The sequence below is a fragment of the Sorex fumeus genome, unplaced genomic scaffold (assembly GCF_029834395.1).
Source record: "Sorex fumeus unplaced genomic scaffold, SorFum_2.1 ptg000010l, whole genome shotgun sequence".
Taxonomy (NCBI): Eukaryota; Metazoa; Chordata; class Mammalia; order Eulipotyphla; family Soricidae; genus Sorex; species Sorex fumeus.
In genome coordinates, this window is record NW_026606067.1 from 39,787,291 (window position 1) to 39,806,713 (window position 19,423).

The 19,423-nt window shown below is 38.6% G+C and overlaps 1 protein-coding gene and 1 non-coding gene across 3 annotated transcripts in view; one reads left to right on the top strand and one right to left on the bottom strand.

Moving 5' to 3' along the window:
- NAALADL2 (N-acetylated alpha-linked acidic dipeptidase like 2) overlaps positions 1–19,423 on the top strand; it is a 1,034,250-nt gene that overhangs the window by 307,576 nt on the left and 707,251 nt on the right. The gene's annotated exons all lie outside the window — the stretch shown is intronic.
- On the bottom strand, positions 922–1,049 carry LOC130020189 (small nucleolar RNA SNORA51). The gene has a single exon (XR_008791964.1). It is a non-coding gene; the product is annotated as a small nucleolar RNA SNORA51 (small nucleolar RNA).

Genomic DNA, 19,423 nt, shown 5'->3' on the forward strand with positions numbered 1-19,423 from the left:
TCTTTCTTTTATCTCTACGATTAGTATTTAGAAGCACCACTAAACATCATTCTGAGCCTCTTTTTATTTCCAGTAGGTTGCTACTTAAGCTTTGGTGCATTCTTTACGCTCTTAAATCTTTGTCATTTCTATAGATTTATAGAATCATAGCATATTAGGAGGAGAGGAATTTTTTTTCTTTTTGGGTCTCACCCAGTGATGCTCAGAAGTTACTCCTGGCTCTGCAATCAGGATTACTCTAGGTTTTGCTCAGGCGACCATATGGGATGCCGAGGATGAACCCAGGTCGGCTGCATTCAAGGCAACCACCCTTCCTGCTGTACTACTGTTCCATCCCCAGAAATAGTAGAAATCTTACATGTCATCAAATCCAAATGCGTTTGGTATTTATAGTCTAGAACGGAAATAAATTGTTAATTAGCCACAGAATAACCTATTTGGTATGAGGCTAGTGGTGTTTTGGGGCCGTTTTAGAGAGTTATATACAGTGATGTGTGGGTATAAATGCACACGTGTGTTTTCAGGTGAATACACTTCTGTGTGTGCTAGGCATGGTTTGTCTGAATAGAACTTCACATAGTGCTGAAAACACATGGTTTCTCTCTCTTCATAGCTTGTAGTATGTGTTCAAGTATTGTGTGACAATATAGGAAGAGAATCCTTGGGGAATCATCTCAGACAAATGGCTTCAGGGTAACTCACAGTCAGAGCTTAACCAGTAGCAGCTGCTCCCTTTGTTCTTATTTTGGTTCCACTGGTGGACCTATTTCTGTCTCCTACAAGTGATAACACTAGTCTACATAAGCCATACAGTAAAGTTAAATACAATTTCCTACCTTTATTGTGGTTTCTCTCGTGATTGTTTTGCAGCTTTAAATGCATAATAGCTGTTATGCATTATTTTGTATGTGTCACCATTTTTCATGTTGCTTAATTCACAATATAGAACACAGGGTCTAAGCTGAGGTGTATTTGGGGCGAATTATTGTGCTTCCTCTTTCTATAAAGTCAGTGTAAAGAAAACAGCCTTTGGTAAGCACCAGGAGGTCATGTACATTATTATTTTCTGCTGACATCCCTGATCCCTAGTTTCTCCTTTTTTTTTTCGATTTATGTTGCTAGAAATTGAGAAATACCCCATTACATATTGAGTAAAAATATATTGAACTATAAGTGTAGTCTCCATTTCAGTAAATAGTATAGTTGGCTGCAGGCTTGGGGTAGGGGTAGGGCATTAAATATGGAAAGTTCATGGGGTGTAAAGCCCATCAAGGTCGGCCAGTGGGGTTCTTGTGTTGCTCGTGTATGGCCCTAGTTCAATCCCATTTAGTCTCCAGGCACTGCCAGGAGTGATTCCTGAGCACAGAGCCAGGGGTAAACCCTGCGCATATTCCAGGTGTGGCACAAAAATAAAACAATAATAACAAAACCAACAAACACAAAAGAAAGTAGAGTGTACTACTGAAAGATCTTGCAAACAATAATGTAAATTTGATACCATATATAACTTCTCCCAAACACCTCCTCCTTCACACTGACTGAGACCACAAATACCTGTCTGCCCTTTAATTTTGGGCCTGTTGCCAAACTTAGGGATATTTTTAAACACAAATTTAAATGTATGTTCAGTTTCATATATAAAAAGAGAAGACACTGCTAATTGACTATCAACACTTAGAAGCTTATAAACTAAGAAACTGTAGTCAAGAAGTACTCTTAAAAGAAATAGCACTGAGATCTTTAACTATTTAACTACATATTTTTTGCAAGAAATTAATATCTCTTTTCTAGTATAATACCCCTGTTTTTCTTCATGCTAGAATGATTAGGAGTATTTGACTTTAAAAAGCCTGTAAATTTAATCAGAAGGAAAAAGCAGATATCAATTTAATAAAAGTAGTAACTCTATAGGATTGAACATATATTTCAAATGTTAAAGTATAAAATATAACTACATGGAATAAAAACATAATATGCTACATTACTTATTATTGCTTTGTCCTTTTCTGTGACTTCTTTTTGTATCACTGAGACACAGAGTAACCGTTTTTAGCTCTTTATTTGACAAATAGTTCCTGTCCTGTTACTAATGCAAATAATGGGCTTTCTTCAGCAAATATCCTTCCACAGTCTAAACTCCCATGCTTATAATTCATGTATATGTTTTAGAGAGAAGATTTCCCCATTGGGAAGAATAATTTAATTCTCAGCTAATGACAAGAATTGTAATAGAGCATCATTATTACCTGTGAGAGGTTTGTTTTACAATCATTTAATATACTTTCCAAGAAAATTGATCATTCATTGTGTAGGGAAGATGAATGGGGGTTTATATTTCCTTTCACAGTAGTAGAAAAAAAATCCAGAATTTCCTTTGTTAATGTCCCTAGGTTCCTCTCCAAAAATGCTATGCACTTAAGCACAGAAAAAACAAATTTGTATAGTAAGCATGTATAAATAACTAATGCTATAAATCTTAGAGTGGCTTATAGATATACGATCATTTTTACTAAAAGAGCTACCCATTTTCAAAATAAACTGGTAATAAATTTCAGGTAAAAGAATGAGTAAAATAAGGGCTGGAGCAATAGCACAGTGGGTAGGGCATCTGCCTTGTACACGGCCGACCCGGGTTCAATTCCCAGCATCCCGTATGGTCCCCTGAGCACTGCCAGGGGTGATTCCTGAGTGAAGAGCCAGGAGTAACCCCAGTGCATTGCTGGGTGTGACCCAAAAAGCAAAAAAAAAAAAGTAAAGTAGAAAGTTAATAATGGCTGGAACACATGGCTCGCATGTGTGAGGTCCTCAGTTCCAATCCCAGAAGAGCAAGTTACAAAATTTACGTGCAAATGGTACTGCATGGAAAGTATCATGTTAAGCGAAATGACTCAGAAAGAAAGGGATAGACATAGAAAGATTTCATTCATCTGGGGGACATAAAGTAACAAAATAGGAAACTAACACCCAAGAATGGCCGAGATTAGTACCAGGAATTTTACTCCATGGCTTGGAGGCCAACCACACATACTAGGGGAAAAGGAAGCTCAGATAGAGAAGGGAACACCAAATAAAGGTGTTGGGAGGATCCTCCCAGGATGGGAGAAGCATGCAGAAAGTAGACTATAGACTAAACATGATTGTCACCCATTGCCTCTTTTGCAAACCACAACATCCAATAAGAGAGAGAGAGAACAAAAGGGAATGCCCTGCCACAGAGGCAGGGTGGGATGGGGAGGATGGGGGATGGGAGGGATACTGGAATCCGTGGTGGTGGGAAATGGGCACTGGTGGAGGGATGGGTATTTGATCATTGTATAATTGAAACCCAAGCACAAAAATGTGTAAGTCTGCAACTGTACTTCATGATGTCTCACTATTAATTTTTTAATAAATAATAATATTTTTCAATAAATTGCAAATTAGAGCCCTCCTGTTGATCGTCGATTTGCTTGAGCAGGCCCAGTAATGTCTCCATTGGAGACTTTGTTGTTACTGTGTCTGGCATATCGAATACGTCACGGGGAGCTTGCCAGGCTCTGCCGCATGTGCGAGATACTCTCGGTAGCTTGCCAGGCTCTCCAAGAGGGGTGGAGGAATCGAACTGGGCTCGGCCGTCTTGGCCGCTTGTAAGGCGAACGCCCTACCACTGTGCTATTGCTCCAGCATTAAACAATAAAAAAAAGAAGAAGAAGAACATGACTACGGCCTCCTCAGCCCAGGCTACTAGGATTCACCTTATGTGGTTGGCAGGTGGTCTGATAACACAATTTAAGGACCAGGCAAAAATTTAATCCTGGTACCAGAAAGACAATATGTTACTTTAGGCATTTGCTTTACATGCAGCAAGCTAGGTTTGATCCCTGGCATCCCACACAGTCCTTTGAGCACTGACAGGGGTTATTCCAGAAGACGATCCAGGGATCGCCCCAGTGCACTGCAGGGTGTGACCTAAAACCCTCTGCCCCCATTAATTTTGTCTTAAAGAATACTATTTAGAATTAAATCGGGAAGCCCGTTTTTGAATTAGTGTTAAATTAATGTTAACATTAAATTAACGTTAATTAACATTATTAAATTTATTTCTCTTGAGGTTCTTTTCCATCTTCTGCTGTTGTCTGAAATTTTCTGCTCCTCATCTCAGAGCTCCCTGATTTACCCTCAGTCGCGGTTGCTCCACTTCAGGGGAATATCAGTGAGTTTTTCATTTCACCCACTCAGTCGTTCTGATCTGTCATTTCTGCTTGTATTTTTATTTGATTTTTCCTCATTTCTGCTCTCGTCCTCGCCTCCTCTCACATTTTCTTGGCAGTGCACCCATTGTTTCTTTGATCTCCTTAGGTGTCCTTAACAGCTCCATTCTAAACTCCTTATCACAGAGGTTATGAAGCTCATTGACTGCCCGGCTCAACTGGCCTAGCTTCTTCACTCACTGAGCCTGATGTGTTTCTGCGTTGCTTTATCATCGTGCCCTTTAGAGTGTTTCCTGCATGTTTTTGTGTGGTTAGAAGACTAATTGAGACTGTCTTTGTATGTGAAGGATGAGTCATAGACTGGTAAAGAAACGCTGTCCGTATGCCACCAAGGCCCCCATGCCTCTGGACAAGTCCCTCTTCTCAGTTCTGTCTGCTCTCTACTCTGGGTCTTTAGGGATGGTTCTTTAGTGGGAAGGACCTTTTTGAGGAAAATATCTCTCCAGGGTCCTATGTCTACTCTATGCTGCCAATGCCTATGCCACTGGGCTGCAAGTCCTTTCTCTATATTAAATATAGGGACTAGATCAAAGCTGAGGGTTTCTTCAGGGATTCAAACTTCAAATGTTACAGGAGAAAGGGATGGGAGTACTAGGTAAAAGCAAAGGCAGGGTTCCTGAAAGGCCCATGGGGTTAGGTTGGTCACAAGGTGAGCCAATTCTTGGCAGTGACAAAGGGAGGCAGCTCTGGCAGAAAGCCAGCAAACAATGCGAGGAACCAGATATCCTCATTTCTGAGAAAACCAAATAAGGTGACTTTAGTGGAAGAGGTAGAGAAGGATGGATAGCAGAAATGCAAAAATTGAGGCAGATTATCTAGACGGCAGGACATGCAAACTCTGGAGTTGAGTAAACCTTCATGAAGGTGACGATTTAGTTGGACAATCTTGTATTTGTCATGACTGTGGTTAGCTTAACCTGGCTGGAGAAATAGGATGTATGTGGTGCCTTTACCCCATATGGCTGACCTGGCTTTGCTCACTGGTTCCGTATTATCTCTAGCCTCATCATGAGTGATCCCTGTGCACAGGGTCACTGCTGGATACGCTGACAGCACCCTCCCCTCCCCCCAATAAAAAAGCTAGAAGTTCCTCATCAAGATGACTACAACTTGATTACTCCAAGTGCTTTAAGGGACTCCAATAAGGACAGCATAGGGTGGCACCATTATTGCAGCAGACAGACGAGTAAGTGATCCAAGTTTTAGCCTGAGTGATTGAGAGGAGGGCGGGCTGGGGAGGGAAGAGAGAATACTTCATTTTGCCTCAATTATTATAGAAGTTGTACTGCACATTTTTAAAAGGGGGACTGAAGAGAAAAATCAAAATCCAACGCTTAGTTATCTATCTAGGTGGAGAAACTAAGTGAAATTTTCACAAAAAGTAAGACCATTCTTTAAACATTACCCCATACTTTAATATTGGCTATTATAGGTTTATTGATGTAAGGTGACACCATTTAGGGGATTTCTACTTTCTGAAGTACATGGTATGGCCATTAGCTTTTGGCAGTTAAGTGATCTTATGCTTCCATTAGCCAATGGAAAGAGTGTTTTAAAAAATGTTTATCAATAAAATTCACTTGATCACTTGATATCTCATTACTCATCCATTTGCTTGAGTGGGCACCAGTAACGTCTCCATTTGTCCCTGTTGCATGCTAGTGTAGCCCAATGGCATCTGCTCACTACAGGAACATGAAGAGTCTCAAATCAGGGTCTTGAAGAAGTCTGACCATCTCGTAGGTCGACGGCCACACGTTCTTTTGGTATCCTGTGGAATCCAGTCAGTAACGGCTCTAGTCCACTGGTCATCTTCAAATTATGTTTCCAGCCCATCTGATTTTCGATACCTGGGCAAATGAGACAGCATCCCTGATTCTCAGTTGTCGATGAAGGATTCAGGATTCCTTCTCTCACATGATTGAAACATGATACTCCAAGCGTAGCTCTTTCAATTCCTCTTTGGGTGACCCAAATAGCATTCTCATCCTGATTTTGTAGGGCCCAGGTCTGTGAGGAAAATGTTAGAGCAGGGAGAATGGAGAACAGTTGAGTCAAAGAGATGTGCCCAGTACTAGGGGTTCTTCATCCTCTTAGCTATTTCTTCGACAATCTTGAGGATGTTCCATGCTGCTTTCTTTTTCCTGTGCAGCTCAGTTGCCAGGCCATTCGTCATGTTGAGTTCCCAACTTAGTTATACAAAACTGCTGCATTCAGAGATGTTAATTCCATTGAGAACAAATGAAACATCAGGAACTAGTTTTTCATAAACATTGTCTTCATGAGATTCATCTGCAGTCCGATCTTTCCACATTCACAGTCTAAGTCGGTGAGCATTTGTGCCGCTTGGCTATAGTTTGGTGTTATTAGAACAATGTCATCAATGAAGCAGAGTTGGTGTAATTGTCGACCGTCTAATTTCACTCCCATTCCTTTCCATTCCAGTAGTCACATGAAGAGTTTGGGTGAAATGGTATCGCTGTGCCAAACCCCTCTCTTTACGTCGATGATCATGGCCTTGTTGAATGGTGGGATCCTGGTGGTGAATCCATAATACCACTCACAAAGGATCCTGATGTACTGAGTTTGAATGCCCAGTATGTCTAGGGCTTCAATGATGGCTTCAGTCTCAACAGAATCAGAGATATTCTTTAACTCGATGAATGTTAGACAGAGTGGCATCTTGAATTTCTGAGAAACTTCAATGAGCTTGGTCACCATATGGATATGGTTAATCGTGCTGAATTCTATTTGGAACCTGGCTTGCTCAAATGGTTGTCCTTCATCCAGTGTTCTGTCAATCTTATTCATCATGACTCTAGTGAACTGCTTATACACGATGCACAACAGGCAGATTGTGCGATAGTTGCCAATGTCGTGGATGTCTCCCTTCTTGTACAGTAGAAAGATCTTGCTGGTTTTTCATTGGGACAGAACTGTGCATTTAGATGGTACTGTGTGAAGAGTCGAGCCAGTGTATTGACAAGTACTGGTGACAGATTCTTCAGGTGTTCATGAATGACCTTGTCTGGGCTGGGTGCAATTCACTTCTTTACTGAAAAAATGGTGTGTCAGATTTTGAAAATAGAATGTTGGAAATAACATATTCTGCAGAATTTTTGGTATATGAACAGTTGGGCATGGCTACTGAAGAGATCTGAGCAGATTTCATAGATAATCTTCTCCATTGCTCTTCTGGAAGATGTGATAGATTCATCAGGACGTCAGGGGGCAGTCATCTTGATTTTATAGTTGGTGAAGGACCTTCTGGAACTGTGAGTTACCATGGATGGTTTTGGTCGACATGATGCAATCAGCCAGTCTCTCACCTTGTTCGTTCCATTCTAGGCCATGGGTCCTGACGTGGAGTTCTTCGGCCAATCCTCTTGGTCCTATCTTGGCATTAAAATCACTGACAATGATCTTGTAGAAGATGTGGTCCTCTTTATAGAACTTCTCCAGCTCCATGTAGAATTTCTCAATATTTTCTTCTTCATAGTTGGATGTTGGTGCGTAGATGACAAAAATAGAAACTGCTGGCAGTGGACGTCTGATTATTTTTATTATTTTAATATTTTTATTATTACTTTAGTGTAAGTGTCCGATTTGGGATGTTAGGCTTTGGAATGAACAGATGCTCATGGTCAAGTTTGTATTGACAAGGATACCAACACCACCAACGTCTGTTTTGTCGCATGTTCTGAAGAGCAGTTCTTCTCCAGTGTCAAAAGTGGTGTGATGTAGTTGATACCTTCTCATCTCAGTCAGACCAATGATGTCATGCTTGATCTTCTGCACTTGCACTGTCAGGTCTTCGATGTATGCTTCCGATGCTAGCATATGTGTGTTGAAAGTACAGACAGTCATTTTAGTCCTTCTTTGTTTTGACAGACTGTTTCGTCCCTGAGATTTTATCAGCCTCTCCTTGCTCATCCTTCTTAACATTGCCATATCGGGGGCTCTTTCAGGAACAGCAGAATATGGTTGTGTTTGAAAAATAGCTTCTACCAGACAAACATTATTTTCTTAAAAGTAGATCCATTAATGTTGAAAATAAATATTTGTGTAGTTCCTTCCAAACCTTCACAGTTATTCTTTTTTAAAAGAAATTTATAGATTTACTAAGACTCTAGTTTTACAAAATAATAAGTTAGTCTATAGATCAGCATTATACAAGTTATTACATTAGATTTTTATTAAAAAAGAAAAACAGAGGAGAGGAAAGGAGGGGAAGGGAAGGGAGGGAAGGAGAGGGAAGGGAAGGGAAGGGAAGGGAAGGGAAGGGAAGGGAAGGGAAGGAGGAAGGGAGGGGATGAAGGGAAGGGAGGAGGTGAGGAGGTGAAGGGAAGGGAGGGAAGATGTGGGAAAGGTGGTGTGGCAGGAGAGGGGAGGGGAGAGGCATTAGGGGCTGGAGTTGCTGTAGTGCAGAGTTTAAGGTGCTTGCTTTCTGTGAGTGACTGTTTCCTCAGTATTACACTTGGTGCAAGAGCACTACGATCCCTGAGCACAGAGCCAAAAGTGAGCCCTGAGCACTGCCAGGTATGGCCCTAGAAGCAAAAAAAAAAATTCTATTAGTAGTCATGTATTATGTTAAAATATTTCAGTGCAGAAATAAAGAAAATAAACTATGTACTCATTAGTACCAAAATGTCAACATATTGATGCATTTAGCTACAGCTACACGCATTAAGAAAAATAGTTGTATCATTATAATTTATATTATGTACATATTTTTACCCAGTTTATTTGTTTATACATTGGAATTGTTAGCACATTTCTCTTAATTATGTTTTACTTATTCTTAATAAGATTTATTAGTGCATACTAAATATAAAGCAAAATGTCAGAATTTAACCCTCTCATCTATGCACATTATATCAATTTTAAAATCTTAAAAATTATTCTGTACCATTTTGCGTACAGATGTTCATATTTACAGGGTACTATTTTAGTTTAGGTTCCCGTAAGTGGAATTAACATGATAGAAAATGTGACCCAGTTTTTAAAATCTCTTGATAAAAATACATTAAATGCATTTCTTGATGAATATTTTACCACTTCACTAATTTTCCCATTTAGGAAATAAATTTGTATCATTCTCCAAATATCTGCTAATGGTTCACAATGCCTTACCTGTAGGACTAAATTAAAATAGTTAAGGGATTCTCAAAGCAGGGACTAGATTAAGAATTGAATCAAATCAAATGCTAGAAAGAAAAGAAAATCTTTATTTTTTTTAATTTTTATCAGTGAAATACCATGAGGTACAGTTGTAAACTTACAATGTTTTGTGCTTGTGTTTCAATTATACAATGATCAAGTACCCATCCCTCCACCAGTGCCCATTTCCCACCACCATGGGTCCCAGTATCCCTCCCATCCCCCATCCCCCCATCCCACCCCGCCTCTGTGGCAGGGCATTCCCTTTTGTTTTCTCTCTCCTTTAGGGTGTTGTGGTTTGCAAAAGAGACATTGAGTAGTAATCCTGTTCGGTCTATAGTCTACTTTCAGCATGCTTCTCCATCCTGGGAGGATCCTCCCAACACCCTTTATTTGGTGCTCCCTTCTCTATCTGAGCTACCTTTTCCCCTAGCATGTGTGGCTGGCCTCCAAGCCATGGAGTAAACCTCCTGGTACTTATCTCAGCTATTCTTGGGTGTTAGTCTCCTATTTAGAAAAGAAAATCTTAAAGAAGATTCGTGCACTGAAGATCACAGAGTAGAAGAGAGAATTTCCCATGGTCACAGCACTTTTTCTAAAACCTAGCTACTGGGGACTGGAATGATAGCACAGTGGGTAGGGCATTTGCTTTGCACGCAGCTGACCTGGATTTAATTCCCAGTATTCCGTATGGTCTCCCGAGCACGGCCTTGAGTAATTCCTGAGTGCATGAGCCAGGAGTAACCCCTTTGCATCATCAGGTATGACCCAAAAAGCAATACATAAGTAAATAAAACCTAGCTACTTAAGCACATGCATACCTGAATGTGAACATCAGGAAAATTTGGTAAAGTAAAAGGTTGTTTAATATGTAGTAATTAAAAATAAAAATCAATCTCAGAGAGGATGGAGAAATAACTTTAGAGTCTGTATGCGTGCTTTCTGGGTTTGGTCCACCGCACACCAAGCTACCCTGAGCACCGCTGTCAGCAATACCTAAGCACAGAGCCTCTGAGTAGCGCCAGCTGTTCCTCCCAAAATCAAACCAATGGAAACCAGAAACATAATGGAATCAAGGTGCTTCCTGGCAGAAATCACTCATATCGCATTTCTTGTAGAAAAAGTTCCATCCCTGTTGCAGCAAATTGCATGATTCCTTTGTTCCTTACGGCCGTATAGTATTCCATTATGTAGATATTACAGTTCATGAGCCCTGTATCTGTCTGTAGCCTTATTTTAAAACATTGTGCTTTAGTTTATAGGTAAATTTTATGCTTTTAATAGCACTAACATCTTGCAGTGTGGCAAACTCTATTTAAAAATCAACAGTCTTCTGAAGCATTATATTATTTTCCTCACTTCATAAGTGAGAAAATTTAGACACATACTTTGAAGTGACAAAGTCTGCATTTGCACTCAATTTTTTTGTTCAGAGCCAACACTTTCCTTCTATGCTCTATAGCTTCAAATATTTATTTTGCCAAAAATATAGTTTGACTATATTTTCCATAGATGCGTTGAATTTCAACCTATCTCAAATACCTATTTCAGTCTATATCATTCAGAATTTTTCAGAAATAAGCTGGATCTATGGATTGATCTTCTCTCTATTCTACAATGATGATAAATGTTCTTATAAAATTTGATTCTTATATGACTCTGGTTATCTAAACAATTTCAACCTGTCAAAATCTGTTTGAATAGATCTGTGAATGCTTGTCATTAACATATCTCTTTATCTGTGCTATATATTTATACTTTATACCACATTTTACTTTTTTAAAAATGCGTGACATAGTAATATGGAAAAATCTTTGTTTAATATATGTATCTTTAAGAGCTGAACAGAATGCAGGATAAGTAATTAAGACACTTTGACTTGCATTATGCGGACTTGGATTCCATCACCTCTACCACACAGTGTCCTCTGAGCATCACTTGGGTATTCTCCAAGCACAGAGCCAGGAGTCAGTCCTGATACTAATAGATGTTGCTCTACCAAAGTTGTGTGTGTGCAGATATATGTATACGTGTGTTTGAATCGTGCACACTTATTCTTTATAAAGGAAACAAGTTATACCATAGAGTATGGACTATTTGCCTACAAAATTCTGGCAATGGACACAATCAGAGCTTATTATATGAATTTTGAGGAAAATATTTGCCTCAGTTTCTTCCCCCAATTTATAATAATTTGATTAAACATAGTACACATTTAATAATTATGCAAAATATGATTAGATAATATCTGATAAATGTTCATCCTTTCCTACAGTAAATGATCAATAAATAGTCTGTATATTTCACTGCAGCTAAACATTCAGCTATGTGAATTCATGCAAGGAAATCAAAATAAAATATATGAGACAATAGCAGAAACTCTTCTCTTTGTCTAAAGAGTCTAAAAATCATTTCTTTTCACCAAAATGTTTTAAATCAGACTATGCTTTTTTATTGTTTGTTAAAATCTGTTGAAAACAGAACTGCTAATGTTGACCTGTGCCCATCCTAAGTAACTGTCAAAATGTAGTATGGCTTAGGTTTCCCGATATAAAAAAACATGCTAGAAGTTTCAGCTTTTTAAAATTAAATTAAGAAAAAGAAAGAGAAAATAAATATTTAGAATTAACATTTATTTTGGCTCTAATTCCCTCTGCCCTTCTCTTGCATCTGTTGGTGAGTTGTCACTGTTCAATGCCTGGGTGTTGAACACATGTTTGCAGTGCACTGGGTATAGTACACACACAATCACAGTGCTCAGATGTACTTGTTTCAAGAGCTTCTGGGATTGTATTTCTTGTGATACAAGGTTCACAGCAGTCATTCTTGAGATCTTAGTGCCAAGGATTTCAATTGAGGTGAAAGCCTTATGCCTGCAAGGCAGATGCTATACCCTACACCAAATCCCTGGCCTCCCTTTCACATTTTAAAGTCACATTGTCTCAGGGATGAAGCAAGCGGGTAGGGTACCTGCCTTCATGTAATGAACTGAGTTGAATCTGTGGCATGATATATGGTCTGCAAAGTCCCTCAGTAGTGATCTCAGAGCACTGGGCCAGGAGTGAGCCCTAAGAACATCCACTGTGTCTGAAAACAACCACAAAGAAATGACTTTAGTAGCTGTATTAGTACTGAAGAAAGGAGCCGCCTTTAATAGTACACATAGTACACATTTAATAATTGAACCCAGGTCAGCTGTGTACAGCCTTGCACACAGCTGACCTGAGTTCAATTCCTCCATCCCTCTCAGAGAGGCTCTCCGAGAGGAATGGAAGAATCAAACCTGGGTCAGCCGCATGCAAGGCAAACGCCCTACCCGTTGTGGTCTGTGTATCATGTACAAAATACTTAAAAGGAAAAATACCACAAAGTGGTTACTATATTACTAAAAATAGAAATAATGATTAATCAATTACTATTTGGGTGTATTTCTACCGACAGTAATACCTCTAAATACACTTTATAGAAGATAACTCATTATATCTTAAAGTATATAAATAGACCAATATTTGGAAAATCAAAGGTACTACACAGGATGTAGGAGATAGTTCTTGGATGAGGATTTTTTTTAAAGATGCTTAAATTAAACTTGAATGATTATCTCCTTATCAAAAGAAACTTTTAGGAGAAAGTGGTGCAGAGATTTAACTTTAGTTTCTTTAATCTCAAATCAGGTGCTTTCTTCTATATATTCTCTTAGCTGCTATATACATCATCATAGAAAATATTAAATTGATTTTTTTCTTTGTGTGTGGAAGGCTGAATTAGATTGCTTTCTGGAAGTTTTATTAGGAAAATATAAAAAAAACTTTTTAAAAGTTAAAATAACTAAGAAAACAAAACATAAAACAAAATATTAGATTTTGGGAGACAATTGGTTCTGTTTTCTTTTTTCTTCCATATTGGGCTGTTAGGGCTGGAGCGATAGCACAATGGGTAGGGCATTTGCCTTGCACACAGCTGACCTGGGTTCAATTCCTCCATCCCTCTCAGAGAGCACGGCAAGCTACCGACAGTATCCTGCCCACACAGCAGAGCCTGGAAAGTCCCCGTGGTGTATTCTATATGCCAAATACAGTAACAACATGTCTCACAGTGGGGCTGGAGTGATAGTACAGTGAGTAGGACATTTGCCTTGCATGCAGCAGACCTGGGTTCGAGTCCCAGCATCCCCTATGGTCCCCTGAGCACTGCTGGGATAAAATCCTGAGTGTAACCCCTGTGCATCACTGGGTGTGACCCAAAAACCAAAAAAAAAGGCTCACAATGGAGACGTTACTGTTGTCTGCTTGAGCAAATTGATGAACAATGAGAGGATGCTGCTACAGTGTCATTGGGTTGTTAAAGATAAATAAAGAACCATTCTTCTTAATCAGTATTAGACAATAATAAGTCAGCATGGCATGCTACTAAATGCTGGAATCAGTTCTACATTCAGGCTTCATAGACTTTGAGTGTATGCAGAATTGAAGGGAGATATACAACCTAAGCTAAGCAAGCCTCCTTCTTATCATTTGAAAGTATCAACTTTACATGGACTGGAGCAATAGCACAGCGGTAGGGCATTTGCCTTGCACACAGCCGCCTGGTCGAGCCGGGTTCGATTCCTCCGCCCCTCTTGGAGAGACCGGCAAGCTACCAAGAGTATCTCGCCCGCTCGGCAAAGCCTGGCAAGCCGCCCATGACGTATTCGATATGCCAAACACAGTAACAACAAGTCTCACAATGGAGACGTTACTGGGCCCGTTCGAGCAAATCGATGAACAACGGGAGGACAGTGCTACAGTGCTACAACTTTACAAAGCCTCCAACTGTAGACTGACTAGAGGTTACACATTTGCTTATATAGATTAAGCTGCTTTATCGATGAAAACACCCAAAGATATATGTCAGGTTCATTCTGTGTACATCCTTATTTTTCTTCTGAGTTTAAAAGTGTAAAATATTCACAAAATAGAAATAAGAACCAAGACATCTTATGATTGTACAATATGCACAAATCAACTGTTGACACATTCAAATATGTCTCTATTTATTTTTAGTGTTACCCCCCCATACTAGTCACAGAAATTAATGAGTGGCTTGTTTAATTTTAATGTTTATTCTGTGTTTTATTTTTATTACATTTATTTATTTATTTGTTTGTTTATTTTAGATTTTTATGAGTGAGACACCATGAGGTACAGTTGTAGACTTACAATGTTTTAGAGAGCCCAGTGGGTTGAATCTTCCTATTACTCACTTGACGTTTTCCAGCACAATTTCTGGCATTGAAGATCTCCAGTAGTGATTTAACGTTGTTTTTAGGTTTCTTGTCGAATTTTTATGGTTGTATTTGGCCACACCTTGTGATCTGGGGCTGCTCCTTGGTCAGTGCTCAGGGCTGACTCCTGGTGACTCCTGGTGGTGCCGGAGATTAAACCTGGAGGCAAAGCCTGTGCTCCAGCCCTTGAGCCCTTACTCCTGCTTGGGCTTCTTAGATTATTCTGCTCACTTTTCTAACTATCCTGTGGATCTCTACCTGGTCCTAATCTCATGTTAAGTCACAAGATTTCAAAGACAACTTGTAGTCACATAAAGTTTCATCATAGTAGTTTCACAATTTTCTTTCCACACTGGTACTTAACCCTTTAAAAAGTATTTCTTACTATGCTTTCCTTCTCTAAAATTACTTTATTATTTGCACATAGATAGCTACTTTGAAAACTTGTAATTCATCTCTAGATAGTGAAGATTTTTGGAAATCTAATAAGCTGAAGAAATTTCATTGGACACATACTATTCAAATAGGAGATATTGGTCAAATTTCTATTGCTAAAATATTTATATAGTTTACCGTTTTATATATATAGTGTTTTATATATATAACAGTAAGCTAGTCTAATTGCCTCCTCTAAGCAATATCTGCTATTCTAATAAGTACACGAATATTTAGACATATAAATATAATGTATGATAGAAGCATATTTTGTATTGCTTTCTTGAAATTCCTCTCAATTTTAGCAGCATTATTGCTACGACAAAGATAAGTATACTTCCTACAAATTTTTCATATAATTTCTAGTTATTTAATTATTGAATAATTATCACCGCATTTAAATAACTATTTTATAATTTCATTAATTATTTTGCAGACTAATTTTGCCTGTTATTTTTCTAATTTATTCTGTCAATGAAAATGTACTTTTATCATACTACGTATGGCATTTAGAGTTTATTTGAAAACATTCTGAACAGCTCTTGGTAACATTTCAAAGAATTAGGAAATTGTTTGAAAGGCATTCTTCTTTTTTGATAAAAGTAAAAGTTGCTATTAAACCTCCTTTTTATTATTTTCAACATAGAGCTAGAATTATGTACTAGCTGGTTCCTGTGGAATTGGAAATTGTGTCTGTGTTTATTGAATACAGGTTTGATTAATATAATTCTCTGTTTTCACCTTTGTCAGAATTCTCATTGTAGAAAATCTAGCACATACTGCATTTGGTAATAATCCGGTTTGTAGTTCCCACAGGATACTGAGGAACAGCACCCTATTCAAGTCCATAGTATGGAATAATCATTATGAACTGTCTTGGATTTTATTTTCAGTTTGTGCACCTGTTGTCTTTTAAATAATCTTATTCATAAAAATAAACTCAGTTCCACTAAATTTTATTTTAGCTAATTATAAGATGATAGAATTTTGATTTGCACGGAGTGGTGAAAACAGTAACACATTGTTTAAAATAAGCATCAAGTGCACTGCTACTCCAGAGATGGATAGAAAAATGAGTAAGTGCAAGTCTTGTGCTATTTAAATCTTTTCGTGGAGGTTTCCCCTGTCTGCCCTCTGGCAGGACTACAATAGCTAAATAAAAAAATAGCACAGCGGGTAGGGCGTTCGCCTTACAAGCGGCCAACATGGCCGACGCGAGTTCGATTCCTCCGCCCCTCTGGAGAGCCCGGCAAGCTACCGAGAGTATTCGATATGCCAGACACAGTAACAACAAAGTCTCCAATGGAGACGTTACTGGGCCCGCTCGAGCAAATCGACGATCAACGGGAGGGCCTTTTAATTTAAAAGCAGTTACTAAAGAAGGCAAGATAAACATGTGAAAAATGAAAGTATATGTAACTAACCAATGTGTTCATGAACTAAATAGGGAGAAAAATGGGTCATTTTCTTCTTTTCCTGTATCTGTTTTTCCCTGTACCTACTGGGTGACAAGATACTAGTCAAAAAACTAATTTCTTTGTTTGTTTGTTTGTTTTAATTTTTATTAGTGAATCAGCGTGAGGTACAGTTACAGCAGGCCTACAAACTTTCATGCTTGTGTTTCGGTCATACAATGTTCGAGTACCCATCACTCCACCAGTGCCCATACTCCACCAACAATGGTTCCAGTATCCCTCCCACCACCCCCAGCCCATTCCCCCCACCCCGCCCGCATCCCACCCCACCCGCATCCCACCCCACCCTGCCTCTGTGACAGGGCATTCCCTTTTGTTCTCTCTCTTCTTTTGAGTGTTGTAGTTTGCAATAGAGGCATTGAGTGACCATCGTGTTAGGTCTCTAAAAGACTAATTTCTTAATGTTTTCTCTTTATTATGAGAAAAATCCAACAATTGTTTTGAAAAAAAGTATTTTTCCTAAATTAAATTATGATGTACTGACATCTTATAGTTCTGTATTGTTCTTTCTGTGTATGAACTGAGTTACACATTTAAAGAAAAATAGGCACAGAGTGTATAATTTCTCAATTATTACATTTTACTAGAACACAATGGGTAACAGTGATTTTGTGTGTATTATGACATTAGAGTAGGTCAACTTCTATTTTCTGCAAGAAACTTGGATTTAATAATAGAAAACCTGCCGAAGTATTAATAAAACATTTGTTTCTTTGTTTCTTTGTGTGGTGGATACATTGGAAGTACTCAGCAGTTAATCCCAGCTCTGTCTGAGGAGTCTTCGGGCAATATTCAGAGGAACATATGTGATGCTGGGGATTGAACTTGGGGCTTCCTCATGCAAATGCAAAGCATGTGTTCTGGCCTACTGAACTGTCTTATCATTCCTGAGGCAGATTATTTTTTCACATTAGTTTCTTCAAATGCATCGTGCTTATCAACTTTTAATTTACAAAAAAAAATTAAAATCAAACGATAATGCACTTTCCCTGTTTCACAAATGGAAGACTATTTTGACATCAAAAGCGGAACTCAGTCTTAAGGATTGCATCTAGTTTCATAAAATGTTTTATTAATATACTCTCCCTTCCCCAGTTAATATTTCAGTGCCTCACAAACACTGGCTAAATAATGTAACTAATCTACACAGCCTACTAGAAGCATTTAAAGCTTTTGTATCATTAAAAAAAATATTCTCATTCTTACAAAAATCAGTTTGTTGCCATGACGGCAAAATATGAGGGGAAAATGGCAACACAGTTTGGGCTTTTAATTATTATCATTTTTGTTGTTGTTTGTGACATCCAATGATTGAGTTTTTATTCTCTCTATTTGAAACCTAGATACAGGGACTGGGGAAATAGATTAGTGGTAAAATCATGCACTGGGACTAAGTTTGAATCCAGCAACTCGTGGTCCCCGAGCACCCCTGCGTGTAGTGCTGGTGGTTCTCTAGCCTTCCTGGGGTGGCCTTGGTGATCTCTGGCACGGGAAGACCTGACCTGAGTAGTTCTGCATCCCATAAATCTCTCCACCATTTCCAGTTGACTGATTCTTACAGGAGTGGCCCCCTGCGGGATAGAATGGGATGCTGAGCACAGCTTTGGGAGCCCTGAACTAAAATTTAAAACCATAGCTACTAAAGTGTCTATAACAGTACAGTAACACCAGTGTAGTGGTTTGAATCTAAACAGAGTTAATCCATTATGAGGTTGAGAAAATACAGGTTTTTATTTCGGGATTTGATTGGTGTGGTATGCTACATAAAATCTGAGACTCCCGGTAAGCCACCTGCTACTGCTCAGGTATTTAGACAAAGACTCTTGAAACTCAGCCAGGTTTATGCAGTACTCAAACCCATTGCTTACGTGGTTGACAGTAACATCTGGAAGCACAGATGCTGAATTCTAGAGAGCCATAATTATTTGTGCGAGAAGAGAGAAGTTGTCTTACACAGTTAGTGGCGTGCTCCGACTGCAGGTATTCGAAAGAAGCAATCATTCTGTGTTTCCCTGCCAGCACGTGTTTTCTCAATTTGGAAGATGAATTTTCTAGACCATGTACAACATTGATATTAAGAACCATTATGCGTTTTTAAGAAATAGAAATGTTTCAAAGGAGCATGAAGAATGCAGTGTTAATGCTTTGTTGTCTCCAAGTGCCTTTTGAAAAGCCATTGAGCTAGGTGCCAAAAATTCATTGGCTAGCTTATTCAAAGAAACATCGGTGACAATAACCTCTCTTGGTTTCACACTGTATCCTGGAGCCACTCATAAATAAGACTGTCAAATTTTGTACCAATGAAAGGAGTTTTTTTTTTGCTTTGTTTATCTCAGCTATTAAGGATTCTCTTTTCCCATTTTTCTCTCAGACAGATTATTATTTAAAAGTCTATGACAGGTAGCAGTGAATCTATATGTTATTTGTCTGCTAGAAATATTTTATATGCTGAATATGCCCACAAAAATAATGTTTGAAATCTCTTGGTAACCTTCACTTCTGGATCTCAGAAGCTGAGATTTATAAATGTGATAACCTAGTGGCAGGTTTGGAAAGCCTCACTTTAATTGTGTAGTACAACAGTTAATGAGATCCAGTAGAGATGATGTTTTCAAAGTGTTATAAAAATGATCAGGATGGATATGTACAAATTATTTTCTTCCTTGGTGTCTCTCTCTACATAACTGAATACAAGATTGACATTCATTGATTTATACACTCTTTGCTTCATCAAATATTAATGACAGCCCACAATGTGTAAAGTATTCTGGTAGGTGCTAAGTACATGCCAGTAAATGAAATTGACACGGTCCCTGTCCTCTTGTAATTTATGTGGTAGT